Genomic DNA, 16,397 nt, shown 5'->3' with positions numbered 1-16,397 from the left:
GGAGATACCTGGCCAACAGCAACCTGGATGCTGTATGAATACTCTCCTCTGGCTTGTCTGTGTTCTTTGTTTTGTCCCCAGAGTGGGACCATCTTTTTCTTTTGTCTCTAGTTCAGCATACTGTCAGAGATCCTCTTTAAGACAGGAGACATCTTAGTAGCCACAAGCTATTCTTCTTTTATGAAGCAGAGTTGAAGTTTGATTAAAGATAAATATATAAACACAGTCTTTAAATACAAGAGAAAGGGAGCTCAAGAACACAACCAGAGCTTGGTGTGAGCTTCTCAGAGAGTCACCATTTACTAAGAGACACGGGTACAAGAGCAAGAAAGAAGCTTGAGGAAAGATAAAGACATGTAGGGGTGTGGGCTTCTCAAGGAAGAGCGGCCCTAGAGAGTGTTGACTTCAGGTGTATTTTTCAAGGGTATGACTTTCGCCATACCCTGGCTTCTGGAATTTGAAGCTAGACCCAGGCTTTGCTCCATCAATGAAGTGTTAGATGGGTGTTAGGAAGCTGTGGGAGAATCCTATTCTTATACCAAGTGAATTCCACCCTTTTCCAGGTTTTGGTATGGGTTGCATGATCCAGAGACAAGAGTAGGGACTTAATCTCTGCTAACTCCCCATTTCAACCCTAAACCCTAACATCAATGCAAAACATTTGAAAGGTTATGGGATCCTTGGGAGAAATAGTAAGGTATGTTGTATTCCACTCGTGGTACAAGGAACCTTTTTAAATTTACTAATTTTAAAGTCCCTTGATTAAAACAAAACTTGAGGGCAGAATTATTTTGTCAGCTCATTTTTTATATATATCTGGAAAACTTGGATTCTCTTTTGAGAAGATATTTTACATGTATTTTAAAATACTCCCCTCAAAACAAATGCCAATTTCAAATAATTCTGAATTTTTTATCGTGACTGTAATCTAAAAATTATCATATTTTATCTACCTTCTGCCACTACTCTGCCTAGCAACATTTTCTCAAAAGTCAGCCTTCCATGATGTCTGCTTGTCTGGGTTGCTCCTCTGTTCTTAAAGTCCCTTCCAGCTCTGGCTGAGGTGATGCCCCTTGACAGTCTCCAAGCTGTTCTCTCTACTGTCACCCACAGGTCAACGTGGTCCCAATTCTGCTCTTGAATTTGTACCTTCAATTTCACTTAATCCATTAATTTAACTTTCTAATTAGGAAACTCATGGATTTTTCCCTCCATAAGCTCTTTGCCCTCTACCTTAACTTCTGCCCTGTATTTTAAGGTTCAGTCCACAGACTTTACCTCTAGGCCAGGCCCCTTAGTTCAAAACAAATGCCAATATGTTTTGCCCAGCCTTGGAGTCCTTACACCCTACTCCAACCCCAGGTCCTACCCTCAGACCCAGTCTGTTGAGTGGGCTTCTTCACAGGTTCTCTCTTTGCCTGTCAATCAACCCACCGAGTCTATGACAGCCATATTTCCTCAGTCACCTGTTCTTGAGACTGAATCATTAGCTTGACCTCCCCCTTCTGCTTTCTTACTCAGTCAGATGCAGAGTCTTGCTCAGAAAAGTCTTTCTGCTTACCCTCACATCCTACCTGACTTTCTATGAATGCCTGTTATTTGTTTCAGTGTGGGCACACCTGATGCTAAACCGAAGACAGAACCGCAGTATATAGGACAGGTGTCAGCTGTGGGTCTCAGACAGGTAAGATGGGTCTAATAGTCTATTTAAGTTTTATTTGTTCCCTCAAGTGGCTGTGTCTCCCCAAATCTGGGAAGTAGTAGAAGGGGATGAACTGAGGGCTACATCTCTGCCGCAAATGAACCTACATATATGGTATGTAGTCCCTCAGGAGTCCCTCATACTCACAGTCACCCACCATAGTCTTAGCCTGGGACTCATGCTCCATTCATGGCATGGCTCATAGGCTGAATGGATTTCTGCTCTCAAAAGGAAAGGTTCCCTTGTATTTGCCTAGCATGATGTTTGCATAGAATACCCAATAGTATTTGTTGAATGGAGGCTGACTTCTAAATTAGTTACATAAATTAGTTACATAAAGTTACAAACTGACTTTCACATGGAAAAGACACATGGTTGGAAGACAGCCAGTGAGATCTTTGTCATCCTCGGGAATGGTGTAGGAGATTTGGAGAATAATAATCATAAGAGAAGATATGCCTAAGTCATACTGAGCTCACAATAATGCACAAGCTCCCTCGTGGACTGCCCTGTGACAAGGGTGACAACCCTCACACATACCAAAAGTCTACTGCAATGGTATGGGCTCATTAGCATACCAATTTACATAAATTTACATATAACATTTGTATCACCTAGCATTCAAACTTGCATAGTGGATAAAAATTTTAAAAAGGTAGGCTGACCCATTGCAATTATGTTCAAATTTAATATTCAGAACATGACACGTGAAGCAAAACAAAAATCTACAACAGTCAATTATGTGCCTCATAGGATGCCATTCAGGAGAGGCTCAATGAGGGACAGAAAAGCAAACAGCCAGACTGGGGGTTTGCAGCATGGGTGCTGTAAAGTGGCACCACCAACACCTGTCCTCAGTCGTGGTTCACTTACAAGTGTTTATTGAGTGCTACTCTGTGTTGTGCTGCACATGAGGGATTGAAGGTTTCAAGTTTTGTTTAATCCCAATAATAAGATTGTGTCATAGCCCTCACTGGGTCTATTGTAGAAATGCTTTGTAAATTTGTATGTGTACTTCTGGGGTTCTGCTGTGCCACCGGCTCAGCCAAATAAGGTCTGCTGGGGCTTTCCTGCATGTGACCTGTGTGTACAGAGAAATGTGGGGCTGCTTCAGTGGGGCTTGCTTATCAAATTGTAATGCGGGTGGCATTACAGGTGTGAGACTGTGCCCACACTGGGCAGAAGTAGAGAAGATGCAATACACAACAACACAGGGAAGTGGGAGCCTCTTCCAAACCTAGGAGAATTCCCAAAAGCGGAAACGGTGTGAAGGAGGTCCAAGGGTTCCACCGGGAGACAGTGGTGTCTGGATTAAACACCAGCAATAGCAACAAGCTATTCATTTCTCTCTTCCCTCTGAAAGCTCATCACCTTAATAAGAACACAACTGCCAGGACTCACCAGTTTTCCTTAGAAAGGAACACTCAGCCATGTTCTGGGCTATTCTAATGATCATGGCTGGGCCTCTACATGGCAACCTAAGCACATGGAATCTGCATCTTGATGACCTCTCGCCCACAGAGGCTGTCCTCACACTTGAGTGATCTCAAATTGGAAATATGTTTGCATGAGCTTATGTATAAAGAAGCCAGAAAGTGATATCAGGTGTCCTGATTTATCTCTCTCCACTGTAGCTCATTGAGACAGGATCTCTCACTGAACTTAGAGTTTGCCATTTTGGTTAGATTGGCTGGCCAGTGAGTTGTCAAAGTCTGCTTGGCTCTGTCTCTCAATGCTGGGGTTCTAGGTAGGTGTGCCATGCCTGGCTTTTCATATGGGTGCTGTTGATTCTAACTCAACTCCTAATGCTTGTGCATCAGGCACTGTTACTCACTGAGTGATCTCCCCACTGATCTTCTGCTGAAGTACACTGGAACAACAGGCTGGGACTGTATAGCCCTGTGTGTTCTCCAGGAGCGCATTGCTCCTGAAGTTGTTACTCATTCATTATTATGTCTTATGACTACTCACTTTCACCAGCTATTGTTTTATGTGCTAAATCGTACAAAAATATTAATGAGGAATCACTCAACTAGCAGGTAAATAGACAGAAGGGAGTTTAAGACATTTTTAGCTCTATTTGTGAATGGAATGTGAAGGCTTAGAAACAATGGAAGAGTGACTAATGTGCTTTTCTTCAGTAGTATCTCAAGACGAAGTTTGGGTTGGGGAAACCCCTGTAAGGATAATGTAGACAATAGAGCCCTGCAACCCAGAGCAGGCAGATATGACTCATAGTTGCCTCCTATCACAGTCTGAAGGCCTGTTGAGATGCCTTTGTTGTGACTTCTTACCCAGATGACTAAGCCAGGCATCCTGGATATGTAGACTCTTTGCTTTTCACTTTTCAAAATTAAATCAGATCCATTTATCACATAAATTATGTGAAATACAAGTTTTTCTACATTCTACAGTTTAAGGAATGAAGGAATGTTATTACCAGCTCTATGGAGATGTGTGTGTGTGTGTGTGTGTGTGTGTGTGTGTGTGTGTCATTGCATGTGTGAATCCACATAAATGTGTGTACATGTGTGTGCCGTGTTCATGTGTGTATAGGTGTGTCATTGCATGTGTGAATCCACATAAATGTGTGTACATGTGTGTGCCGTGTTCATGTGTGTATATGTGTGCACATATGTGTGCATGTGCATGCATTTTTTGTGTAAGCACATATGCCTGTGTATTTGTATAAACATGTATATATGAATTCATGTACATATGGAAGCCAGAGGTCAGTCTCCTGGGTTGTTCTCCCAGAGTCCTCCACTCTGTGTTTGTTTCGAAGCCTTATTTAGTTTAACTTATGTGTATTTGTGCTGGTGTGAGTTTACGTGCATAAGGTACATACAGGTATCTGTGGAAGCCAGAGTGTATTAGATTCCCTGGCTAAAGTTACACATGGTAGTGAGCTATCTGATATACACCGGGATCTGACCCCAGGTTCTTTGCAAAAACAGTAAGGGTTCTTAACTACTGAGCCATCTATCCACCCCCAACTCCACCATGTTTTTGAGTCTCTACTGACTGTGGAGCTTGTGGACTGGTCAAAGCTGACAATCCAGTGAGCCATGGGAATCCATTAGTGTCCAACTCCCCAATACCAGGATTATGAGCATGTCGTACTATGTCTGGATTTTTACATGGATGATAGATATCAAACTCAGGTTCTCATGTTTGCATGACAAGCACCTTACCAACTGAGACATTTCCCCACTTTCCGTAGCAGTAATTGACATGCATGAAATAGGAAGACACCCCAGACCAAGTGCCAAGTCAGGTCTGCTTAAACTCCATTTCAAACTGCAATAACAAGATGAGGATTAGAAAAGTCTTTTGACTTGTATTATATAAGGCAGCAGCTGGACGTGATTCCAAGTGAGTCCTTAGCTGCCTGCAAGCCAGCACCTGCATTACAGGCAAACAGAGAGGCTTCAAGAGGAGACTAGCCATGTTCCACACTCTACGTACCATGCTATATGTCCATGAGATGAAAAGGCTTCCTTTTTTTAATATGTGAGGGTGATGCCAAGACTAAGCCTGTAAGTTCTAAGTCCCATCTTAGGCTTTTTCATTCCAATAGGGGCACGAGGAAGCAGCATCTGTCTCCTGAGCATTCCAGGGAAAGTGAGTCCCAGTCCCTGGCTATCTGTTTCCTACTGGAAATGGTTAAGGGACACTGTGTGCTTGGTCTCTGCAGCCCTGTGGGATCCTGCCATGTGCTCTGCAGGTTATCTGCTGGGGAGTTCTCCCAGAGAGGGTGTCATCTCAGTGCTGACAAATACCCACACTTGTTCTTTCAGATACTAACCAGGGAAAACAGAACAGGCAGAGTGTCAGAGCCCTGAATTCTGGTCTAGATTCTTGCTAAGTTGGTATCCTGAAAAGTTAAGTCCAATTTCTCTGCTGTGCCCTGAAAGTTGTATTTCGTGTCTTGGTATCCCGAGAATACGCAGAGATGTGCACTGTCACAGATTAACTAGAAGAAAGCTTGTCTCTTTCACTGCCTATTAAGTTAGCCAAGTTAAAGTTTGGAGACAACCTTTAAACCCAAGATGAATGCTGTAACCTGGACTCAACCTGGCCAGAATCCGTCCTTATTCATCTACCGTCTCATCTCATCTTTCAGGTGAATGGTACCTACCATCAGAGAAGCTTTATCCTCCTTTAGCTTGCCTCTATCACATACCACCCTACTTCCGCTGTCTCTCGATGGCTTGTTAGTCTGTCAGGGTGGACTGTCTGGTATCTCTCAATTGGCCTGTTTCTATCTATCCTGCCTTCCACCCTTCTCAGGCTACCCTGTTGGTCTGACTAGTGCCCTAGAATATATTGCTATATTCTTGGTTGTCATCCCTCCCAGAAGTCTGTCTCACTAATTCACCATTTCATGCTAAACTATCAATCCTAAGTGAGAGTGTGTTGCTTGTTTGCTTAGCATTATTCTTGTATGTTTCAGAACATTGAGATTGGTAATGATGAAGCCCTACTTTACCTCTCTAGCTTATTCTCCAGCTGACTTCACACTGCCCACCTACTCCCACACTCAGCCTGCAAGTGCACACTTCTCCATTTTTTTCTCCTGGCTAACCTCCTCTTAGCTTCAGGACTGTGCTCAGGAACATTTCTTTCAAAGGCTTCCTTGACATCCTGGATCTCATCTCTATTAGATATTCCTCTAATCATGACTGGACACACTGAACCATGGTTGTTTAGTAACCTGCACATAACTGTCCCACTGATATTGTCCTCTGTTGTCTCCAAGTTCCCATTTAATGGCCTTGTTCTCTATTTATTTCCAGGACTTGAGACAGCCACAGCACTTAGAAGACAGCCAGCAGTATATCCCGCTGATGCATAAAGGAACACTGCATGTCGGTACTACCCGTATGCCAATGCTACACGGTACTTTCTCCCATCAATTGTAGCATTTAAGCCTCAGTCTGACAGAGAAAGTTGAGTGATAAGTCTATGTATGATTCTGTTGTGTGCTACAGATATATCTTTAGCTTAACAAATTAGCCAACTAGCCAGAACCTTGACCTCTTTACAGTTAGAAGATTGAAAGTTTGTCATTTAAAGGAATGTCTAAAGTTGAATTAAACTTGGGAAAATGTGACTCATTCATAACAAACATGATATATGAGATGTGATCTTAAATCCTGAGAAGGACACACTCTCTATGCCCATTAAAACGAGACAGAAAGTTCCAACAATGACTGGACACTTTGGTGGAGAAAGATGTGTCAATACCAGAGTATCGAGGCATCTGGCTCATTCTTCATGCTTTTAGACCTTGTACAGAGCATAACCAGTGTCCTAGGGGTTGAAGAGGAACAAAGAGGGCTGTTCCAATTAGAATGACTGCTACATGTACAGGTATAACTAGCATGAAGCCAGGTGATCTTGGTTCATTCCTGTCTATCCAGAAGGGTGGGTATCTAGATGTATCTAGATATAAAGGCTGACTATTTGTCATGGATGAGGACAGTTGTGACCATACTCCTGTGAAATGGGATCTCTGCATGGAGGAATCTGCCTTCAGAGTATGACTGTGTGTGTGTGTGTGTGTGTGTGGGGAGTGTTTGTTCTAAGTGAGGACAGCTGCGGCTCCATTCCTATGGAGGAACCTACCTGCAGTGTACTGGCTGCAACCAATGGTAGGCATAGGCTACTGCTTCAATTAAATTTCTCTTGCCCTGGTATTCTCATTAGTCAACCTTGTATGTTTAGGACCAAAGGGTTGATTCTAAGCACCGGACATTGGTTTATATGCATATGAATCAGGGGGTCTGTGTGTAGGAACAAGGGTGGGGGAGAAATTTCTCCTCAATTCTGGATATTAAGGATGTTCATCCTGGGTTCTTGGCAGGTACTAAAGTTTTACATGCATGCAACCTGTTGTGCATATAATAAGCACATACAATAGGCCTATAGCGGGTATTTCCCAGTGTTTCCTGGCTGGATGGAAAGGAACAAAGACTGGCCATAGGTGGTGGTAAATCTCAGCTTCACCCTGGGTGATCTAAGAAATGTCCCTCTCCCTTAGAGTTGGTGTATGACCCTTAACTGTGCAGATAAAAACTTGGACAAACTCAGGCAACAGCTGACGTGATACCAGAGTGTGTACTTGCAAATGTGTGTCTGAATATCATTAGACAGGAAAACTAATACAAGTATATGTTTAAATCTACATTTCATTTAAGTTGGGAATCCAACATTTTCTGGAGAACTGAGAATATGACTTTTTTAAAAAAATCATTTGGCCTCCTTTTAAATAAAATTATAAACGTAATATTTTAAAGAAAGTAGTATGATACATGATCGTCAGTGAAATCGTGAGCTGCGAATCTTTGCTACAGGCTGGTTATTGGGTCAGTTACCTGAACATCTAAAGTAGAAGCATTTGTACTGAGGGGCAGGGTATGTTGCTTCACCCATCATTATGTCAATGTGAAGTCTGTCAGCGAGTTACTGATTCCTATTACATTTCTAAAATTTCTCCTGCTGATACCATTGCTTTAGTCACCAGTGTGCTTAGAATCAGAAAAGAAGAGCAAAGGAGACAAAAAGTCTTGGTAAAGAATAGTGACATGTTTTAGGCTGGCCTTATGTGTCAGCTGTGCACTACACACACACAACTGAAAATACCTGAGGTTTGGCCCTCCCACAGTCTCACATAGTAGGTGAATAGAAATTATCTCTTGGTGAGTGATTGGTCGTCTTCTGATTACGTTATTTTTTGTGTTTGGAGAAAGGTAAGAACTGAACTTCATGGCCTAAATTTACAATTGGAAGATGGTGGAGACTGTGAAGTTGCTATACTCAGAGTCACCTGCAGCCAGCCTAAAGCCCCGTGTCTTCTCCCCTAGTGAGTTCAGTTACGGGGGGTGGGGGGGGGTAGGTCTGTTGACCCTGGTCATTAGAATGCCTCTAGAGTGTGGCTCAATGCACTGTAGGGTAATTTGAATCTGGATATTAACTAACTATTCTACATAAAAAGATATCCCTTGTTATTTTTCAAATGAATGCGCACCAGAAAGACCTCTGTCAAGGCTCCACCTAACTCTGGGCAGTGAGTGAGTGAGTGAGTGAGAGAGTGAGTGAGTGAGTTAAGTGAGTGAATGAGTGATTACTGCATTGTCGTAGTACCTCCCATTTGTTCATCTATTGACCATGTGTTTCTTGGCTCTGTTCTGTGTTTACGTACTCGGGCTTCCTTGGAGGTTTTCTAAAGAGCTGGGATTTCCACATATCTCTGTTACATAGTTTAAGCAGAATTTTCTCTTCTTAACAGAAGTCTTATTTTTAAGTAGCTTAAACTGCAGTGTATTTCCTGCCTCAGCCTTGTGAGTTCTGGGATTATACTCATGCAATACCACATCTGACTTAGCAGATAGTTTAAAGTCAGAACTCTGCAGTTCAGGTGTCTGTAGCCAATTCTGGTTGTTTACCCAGCACACACAGGCCTTTGAACTCAAGGCTCTGTAGCTGTGAAAGGTTCTTTCTGCAGGTATTTGTACCGAAGCCATCATGAAGAAATTGTGTAGTGCAGCTCCTCTTGGCACTTCTGCCTCACTTATGAAGCCAGTGTCAGAGGTAGGGTTTTGTTTTTGAGGCCATGGATAGCCTTGTGTCCTGGTACCGAGCTTGGGAAAAAACACTGAAAGTGATACCCAACTAAAAGACAGTTTGTCTAATTTAGGTCACATTTCAGTATTATTTTGGTACTTCAACTGGTAATGCCACAAATTTTAAACTTAGTTACATTATTTTCTTCCAGAAATCCTGTTCTGATACATTCTCTTTGATGAAGGATAAATTACAACAGAAATCACCATGAAATTGCTCATTAATTTCTTATGGGTTTTTGGCATAAATGTGGAAAGGGCTTTGGCAATCAACTCAGGGCCTGACTCAGCTTCAGCACTCTAGGCCTCCCTCCATCCATTGTTTCAGGCCAATGACCTACATCTCTATTCCCAGCTCCCAGCTGCTACCCCTGCTTTGTTAGCTCCTGCCAGCCTAGGCTCTGTTCTCAGGTCAGCTGTCCCTGTCTTATCATGTCTTCACCCTAACTTGCAATTCCCCCTCCTTCTTGAATTCTCTCCTCTGGATCATTCTTTGGAGTCCTCTCCTTGTATCCACCATTTTGGCCTCTTAATGTTGTCTCCATAACCCTCTAGCTGGCCTGACACCTGGACACAGGCTGGAAGGGAATGTTTGATACTGGATTCCAGCCTATTCTCTCTGAAGCTTTGACTCTCTGCTTACCTGAACCTCACAGATAGTCTCTGTGTGGTCCCTGACACCTTCCTTGAGAATTTTAGCTCCTAGTTTAGAGTGATTGTTGCCAAACCATCCTCTCAACGGTCCACATGATTTCTATCCAAAGCCTGGATCCCTTGACTCCTCTGCCGCCAATCCCTGCCTACTGTAATACCACGTTTGTCACCACAGACTCAAGGTTCTGCCAGGGCTCTACCTTCCTAGTTTCTTTGCTTTCTACTTCCCACACCTTGACCTCAACAAGTCTTTGAACAACCATGTGGGGGCTAATGCTTTGTGCAGTGGATCTGCTACCTTCTTGCTGGCCTTCATTATCTCATCTTGGTCATACCAGTTGTTCAGTCATGGTAGAGTCATTGTAATAGCCTGTGAACTCCCTGGCATGTTGTTATTAGTTTCCTCCCAAGAAGTACAACCCTAAATTTTATGTGTCTTTGTTACGTTGAGGCAAGAAGATACTAGAAGACTATGCCCTACTCACATGAGTCTCTGGTGCCTCCCGGTAGCCATGTGCTTGCATGAATCCCCTTTGCCGCCCTCCTGCCTGGCTTTCCCTAAGATACACTCAAGCCTTGTTCCTTTCCTCATTGTCTGCAGAGACTGTTGTATCCCCAGTGACAGCAATAGCTTCTGCAGGGCTGGAGCATGGAGTCCTGCTTCTGTGAGTGGTGGCCCTCTGCTGCTGAAGAACACTTCTTGTCTACTCCTTCCTCACTTTCTCATCACGCTGGCTCCTCAGGAGTCATACTAGGTAGCAGTTAAGAACAGGGCCTCCAGAGCTGGAGTTCCATCCCAAGTCTAGCTCTGTACTAACCTATGTCCTTGAGACTTCCTCTGCTGTACAGTTATCATGACTGCCATCATTCCAGGAGCATGAGGGTCATGTGAGATAACATGCATGGTCCAGGCTCATAGTGTGGTAGCATTTTTGCTGATAATCTCTTAAACCTCTTTACCATTAGCTTATTTTTATCATTTATTGCTGTGGAACTGTTCTAAGCTTCACACAGCACAGCTTCACTTCTCTTCCATGTGCAGTGAGGAAGTGCACCCATCCTAGCCCTTTTCTTTCCTCAAACAGCAGGCTTTCTGTTTAGTACTGGCTGACCCAGGCTCCAGTGATGTGCTCAGGCCATGGGTTAGCCTTTGTCCCAGCCTGGAAGAAGGCTCACACTCTTGCTCTGCATATTGCCAACCCCCATGTGTGTGCGCGCACGTGCGCACACACACACACACACACACACACACACAAGTCAGCAAAATATTCAGAGAGGCCTACACCAAGTCATTCAGTGCCCTGTTATGTTTGTGGTATAGGGATTGAAGGTGTGAGTTATGAATATGTGTGCAATAAACATCAAAGCCAAAATCAACTGGGAAAGAAGAGAGTTTATTTGAGTTATAGGTTAACTCATCCTAAAGTCAAGGCAGAAACTCCAAGCAGGAATCTGAAGGCAGGAACTGAAGTAGATACCAGAAAGGACTGCTGACTACATATAGGCTTGCTTCGAGCTTCATACTCAGCTACCTTTCTTATATATCCCAGGCCCACCTATTCAAGGAGTGTCACTACCCACAATGTACTTGGCCCTTCTACATCAATCAACAATCAAGAAAATATCCCAATAGATATATGGCAACAGGCCAATTTGATGGAAGCAGTTCTTCAGTTGATGGTTCCTCTTGCCAGCTGACTAATGGTTTAGGTCAAATTGACCACTTAAGGTACTTAAAACAGAGAGGAAGACACAGGCTATCATTTTGGAGAACAGAGACTGATTTGTTCTTCTTTGTGCTTTATATTTATATCTTTCTGGGAAAAGAATGAATACTGCATAACAGGAGCATGTTAAGCCTCTTCCTCTTGTACCCCGAGAGGAGAGAGACGAGGTGATGGATCCATCTAGCCTCTTCCTCCTGAACTCACATTGGCATCACAGGCTGCTCTCTCTTTAGAAGGGGCTGGTATCTGTAGTTACTTTAAAAATACTTCAGCTCTCACTGAGGACTCTGTCTTCCTGGCCCTCTACCCCCTCCCTCTATTTTGGGACCAGGCTCCATTATCACTGAGCAGAGTGACATTCACAGCAGGTACAAGCGACACATGGGGATTCGCTGGATCGGTTGCACTAATTGGATATCTGTGCTTGCCAGGCGGATGGCACAAGTAGGAGGTGTTTGAACACGTGAGCACAGAGTGCTGCTTACAGTCCATCACCATGTAGTAAAGAGAGTTGGCAGTTCGAGTGCAAGGTATCTGATAACACAGAGAAGCCAGTTCCAGACTAGAGGAATGAAGCCCATGGTAAGAAAACCTGTGAGGAGTAAAGGACAGTGGCTTGCCTCCCACACTCTTGCCCTGTAAAATTTAGGTAAGAAGCCACCATTAGCACTAATGAGAGTTAGGCATGGGACTCTCCCATGAAATGATGGGAGATGAGCCTCATCCGTCACTCTGTGGAATATGTGGGCTCGGAAGCAGGCTTCCAGCGGGCCAGGCAACATTGCATGAATGTAACCTGCCCTCCAAAGTAGTGAAGCAGCAGGCTTTGGCCCAGTAGCTTGCTGGGTTGAGGGCCTGGGACAGGTTCCCACAGAGTGATACATGGAAAATGTTGTGCACAAGAGCTGAGTAATTTACAGATCATCCTCAGAACCACCCACCAGCTCACAAAACACCGTGTTGGAATAGACCCTATGCTGTGGAATGATTTCACCTATGCTTCCTCGTGAGGCTCTGCAAGGGCAGAGCAGCATATTAAAGATGTCTGGGAATGACTTGTATCCACTCTCACAGGAATGCACCATGCATGCAGACTCCATTGCCTCTCCCAAGCCAGTGCTGTAATTCTCATCAAGTATCCTGGCTCATTCTGGGGGAGCATCCTGTCTCTGTGCCCTCCCCCATGTGTTTGGAATGTGTAGCTCTATGTGAGAGCCCATTTTCTCAGAGGGCCAGCTCTCTCTGTGCATTGCGTGGAGATCACTATACCATTGCACTCTACCTCAGCATTCTCTTCAGGCGTGTCCCTGTCTCCTGTCTAGGGAACACATCACTACCTGAGTGGGACTCTTTCTTACTCCACAGTGCTGCTTTCAGCTGGTGTCTTTGGGGTGCTTTAATTATGCCAGTATGCAGAGTTTCTCTGCAAATATTCAGTGAATATTAACATGATCATTACTTCTAAGGAAGAACACAGACATGCATATTATAATGCCCTGCCGATATCTGAAGCGAGGCTATGCAGAGGAATCTCTTCCCTCTGAGGGAGCCTCTTCATTCCCTTCTCCTGTGGCCTTCCTCTTCCCTTGTAAACACTCACAAATAAAGGTGTCTTTAAAATTCCAAGTGACACTACACAAATCTCTATATCCTGTAGAGTTTTGTGTAACATCATATCTTGAAATGATTGGTTAGGTTCATATAATCGAACTCATTAAAATCTCATACTGTCTCATGAGATAAATGCAGCACAATTTCTTAGCCAGTCTCCCATGGATGAATGTTTATGTTATTTCCCCAAACCCTGCTCTTACCAGTAAAACTTCAATAAAAGTCACAAACACAGTCACACTTCTACTCGGCTTACCATGTGACAAGTGCCACTTAAACTCATCCAACTCTTCCAATAGCCCTCAGAGATATAATTGCAGTAGTGATCAGGACAGTCATACAGAAGCAGAAGTTGAGTATCTGCAGTGAACACAGAAAGCATCAAGATGGACGGTGTCTCCAGCCTGCAGGCTTTATGCATGCAGCAGCTGAGGTGGCGTGGCTATGCAGGGCAGGCTTTCCCTGGGTTTGGTGCTAATTCTCTTGAGTGTGGTGGCCAGGAAAGGGATGGGCCAGCTCAACACAGTTACCTCAGATGGTAGTCTAGACAGGGACATCTGAATAGCCTTTGGTGGTAACAGGGTCCTGGGACATCAGCATAGTCTCTGGCTGCCACAGACAGGGCCCCCGGCAATAGCCTGGCCCATGGCCTCAGGTGATAGTACAGGCCACTCAGATCATCATGTGCCCCCCAGGTAGCATGGCCCTCAGATAGTCACATGGTCTCCTGTGGCAGCCCAGACCACAGATACCCACTTGGCCTTTGGTGGTAACTTGGGCCACAGACAGCAACACAGCACCCAGTTGCAACAGGACCACAGACCTAGACATAACCATTGGTGACAGCCCAGGCCAGGACCTCAGAATGGCTTCCTCATCTCCACCTATTCCTCACTGCTGTCTAGATTCCAGTCCCACCTTTCTCCACAGTGTACGAATCCCTTGGCTTCACTTTCTCTTTCATCTCTCCACCGTGTCCTCCATCTTCATTGTGGTGGTGCCCACAGCAAGTGCCTGGGATGTCTTTCTTCTGGCCTGGCCACTGTAGGCTGGCCGGGCCATGGGCACATGTTTTTAATTTTGGACAGAACTTTCAAAGGGTCAGTTTGATTCCCGTATAAAGGGAACCATTGGAAAGAAATAAGATGGCTTCATCGAAAGACCCTAATGTGGAATTTGCTATTTCAGTAGGCTATTCTTCTCTAGAACTACTAATAACAGTTGATCCCTGGTAGAAAGATGGTACCCAATCTTTCTGTCAAAAAAAATTAAGATCCAAGAAGAGTGTGTAAACTGTTATTAGGGAGAGAATATGAAAACAGTAAACAAGTCAGTATTTAGCTTAACTACTAGGAAGCAATTTCCCAGCAGGACAGGTTTCTTCCCACCACAGAGTTTAGCAGTAATGCATTCACTCTTCTTTGTTCTTTATATTACTTATTCCTCCTCACACAGACATTTAATTTTGTTTATGCATGATTTCTTCACTAGGGAATCTTTTTTTCCAGGCTCACACAAGTTTCCTGAGGAGCTAGGTGATAGGCACTCCATTCCACAGGACACTCATGTGGTTGACTTCCACTCACTCAGCAAGACATCTCTGTTGTCATCTGTCATCTATGGTGTTAATTCTCTAAGTCCTCCTCCAGCATGTGGCTCTATGAGTTCCCATCCATCACCAACATGGATGGGCCCAAGTGCCCCTGTCCACTTCTCAACTTTGCTTCCATCCAAACACCCACGGGCTACAGCTTCATTGTCCTCAAGGAAAAGAAATGAATATTACAGAGGGTCATTTCTACCACACTTCAGGGAGGGACAGGAATGGCAACCTGGTGGTCTACTTACCAATGGCTGGTAGCCCATGACCTTGAAAATGCAAGTCATGAGAAAGGCAACTTTCTATGATTTTTAAAAATACATTTCAGAAAATTAAAGCTGAAACTAATTTATGTATTTTTAACTCTTTGTAATATTTATAACCTATCATTGTAACAAAGTCACAAGAATTCAAATAAAGATTCATTACAAATGAATTATGATGGACAATTGTAAATGACTTAGTGAGGGTCCTGAAAGCAGGATTCAAAATTTTAATTATTGGGTTGTTTTCTAGGCAAAAAAAATCTTATGAGATTGATGAAGTAGGTACACCCATAATCTTGTTCTTCGGAGGCTGAGGCTGGAGGACTGTTGTGAGTTCAAAGCCAGTTTGGGCTGTGTAGTAAATACCAAGACAGACTAATGAACTACAGTGTGAGACTCTGCTTCAAAGAAAACAAATGATACTCCACGAATAAAACTAAACAAGAGCCTCTCGTTAACAGCCTTGAGCCACACAGTGAGACAGCTGATCTAGCGGCTTCTCTGCAGCTTCCCAAGCTCTGTGCATGCACACACTCCATTACACATGCACATGGACACATACAAATGACACAGCACACGTGGCTTTGCATAACTTGGTAGAGTGGTTCAGTAGTCAGAGACATGGGTTCAAAGGTAAAATGCCTACCTATGCCTAATCCCGCCTAGGCTATTTCCTCACCTGCAATCTCTAAGTTTGCCCTACTATACACTACTCTGTGTAGTGCTTTGCTCTAATGTAAGTCATGATTATGAATGTAGGTGAGAAGCTATAATTTCCCAGGTTATTTTGAGGAGGAAGTAAGTTAATACATTTAATACTGAGGTTGGCACAAGAAGGCATTAATACATGCTTAGCTATTATTACCTCCTTTTGCAGCTGATTAGACTGAAGTCATCTCACTTGACTTTGGCATAGCCCCTTAAGACCCAACTAAGGCTCTGAAGGAATGGATCTGAGTTAAAGTTTGCTGGAACTACTGTGTTATCAATGGAAAACACCGGTTTATAAATCTGGAACTAAGTCAGGATTTCTCCTGGGCATGTGATCCCAGTTAAAATTGTCACCATTCAGAATGCAGTCCACGTGTGTCTCTGGAAACAGATATTGATTTTATTTTCAGTTGTATTTTTAGCATGGAAATGGGATGGCCAGTGAGCTTTCTACTTGGGAACTGTGCAGTGAATTGGATTTCTTCTGCACCAGCTGCA

General features: G+C 43.7%; 1 protein-coding gene and 1 long non-coding RNA gene across 54 annotated transcripts in view; one reads left to right on the top strand and one right to left on the bottom strand.

Moving 5' to 3' along the window:
* The window catches only part of Myt1l (myelin transcription factor 1-like), a 406,515-nt gene that overhangs the window by 169,936 nt on the left and 220,182 nt on the right, over positions 1 to 16,397 (bottom strand).
* Positions 1 to 16,397, top strand: part of LOC134479354 (uncharacterized) — a 157,276-nt gene that overhangs the window by 88,807 nt on the left and 52,072 nt on the right. For 6 of the 8 annotated variants that reach the window (XR_015622976.1, XR_015622973.1, XR_015622970.1 and 3 more), the window contains 2 exons: positions 1,609 to 1,684; positions 6,502 to 6,604. This is a non-coding gene — a long non-coding RNA (uncharacterized LOC134479354). Of the gene's footprint in view, positions 1 to 1,608; positions 1,685 to 6,501; positions 6,605 to 8,457; positions 8,571 to 16,397 lie in introns of all 8 variants that reach the window. The other 2 variants (XR_015622975.1, XR_015622972.1) reach the window with 1 other exon arrangement.

Source organism: Rattus norvegicus, chromosome 6 (genome assembly GCF_021556685.1).
Source record: "Rattus norvegicus strain SHRSP/BbbUtx chromosome 6, alternate assembly SHRSP_T2T, whole genome shotgun sequence".
Classification (NCBI taxonomy): Eukaryota; Metazoa; Chordata; class Mammalia; order Rodentia; family Muridae; genus Rattus; species Rattus norvegicus.
The sequence above is the reverse complement of the archived record's forward strand: the minus strand, read 5'-3'. Positions and strand labels throughout refer to the sequence as shown.